This window comes from Pteropus vampyrus, unplaced genomic scaffold, assembly GCF_000151845.1.
Source record: "Pteropus vampyrus isolate Shadow unplaced genomic scaffold, Pvam_2.0 Scaffold845, whole genome shotgun sequence".
Lineage (NCBI taxonomy): Eukaryota > Metazoa > Chordata > Mammalia > Chiroptera > Pteropodidae > Pteropus > Pteropus vampyrus.
The window spans coordinates 14,124-15,503 of NW_011889626.1; positions in this window are offsets into that span (position 1 = coordinate 14,124).

Sequence of the window (1,380 nt, forward strand, 5' to 3'; positions counted from 1 at the left end):
GAACTCTAATCCAACATCCCCAAATGTCTTACTCGTTACAGCATCAACTTAGAGTCTAATGTGCAAATTCTCATCTAAACATCATCTCATCAGATCCTGGTGGATCTTGTATGATTCATCCTGAAGCGAATGTCCTCTCAAAGTATGGCCTTCAAAATGTGACGATGGGGCAGCCAGAGGGTAGACATTCCCATCCCGAAAGGGATTAAGAGGAAAAAAAGAGAAATGGTGGGGTCAATGCTGGTCCACAACCCAGCAAGGCAATCCTTCCAGGCCTAAAGGTTGGAGATGGTCCGCTCCAGCTGGATGCCCCCACTCTGTACCCTCCGGAAGGTGGTCCCACCTTGCAGACTCACTGAGGTGCTGTCTCACGCTCTGTGCCCCAAAGAGAAGTCTCGCTGCAGCTCTGCTGGGCCGTGGTCACACCCGCAGGCTCCGCTAGGTGGCGGTCACACCTGAGCTTGCTTGGAGGTCATGTCACCTGTTAAATCTAATGCGGTGGCTGAAGACTCTGAAAGGAAGGAGTCCTCCCTGATGGTCTCGAGTCTCCTCCAAGGCTGTTCTTCCTTTTCTTAAACAGACTGTGTCCTCACAGCCAAAGTGGCTTATGATCCTTGTCTGTACAATGTAAGAGCTCTGACCACCTTCCTCCATTCTGCCCCATGACTTTGTCTCATTTATTTCAAAATAACAGTGTTTGTGCTGGAATATCCACAGTTCTAATCCTGGCTGGTGCAGAGATGGCTGATGAAACCTGCTGGTCATGCCCATAAAATATTCTATGAAATTGTTTTTCAGCAACTCCTGTCTTGCCTGCTTCACAAGAAACTCCACACTTCTGGCTGCAGGATGGGCTGGTCACTTTGCAAATCTCCAAGCTCTGATTAGCACTTGATGTTCACTGCCTTCTACGATACATCAGTTTTCACTCAGCTTTTAGTAGAAGCAGCAGGAAGAACCAACCACTCCTGCCCTTTGCTTAGAAATCCCCGCAGCAAAATACACACGTTCACTGCTCACAGCTCTACCTTCCCCCAAACCCAAACCCACCAGCCAAGCTCTTTGACTCTTCACGACAAGGTCACATTTCCTGCAGAACCCGGGCCATGTTTCTCATTTCCATGAACACCTCACCAGAACGACTCCCAATATCGACACCCCAACCACCGCTGTCCTCGTGACTGTGTTCGCTTCTCCCAGGGTGCGAGAGCTTCCTCCACGGCTCTCCCGTCCTCTCTCTGAGCTCTCCACACAATCACCTGTAACACCCCTCACAGCAAGCTCAGAATTTTCTAGCAGGCACTTTAAAGTCTCCCACCTCCTACCCATCACCTGCTTCCACGTCCATGCACACCTTCTTTGGTGGTTATTCCAAAATCA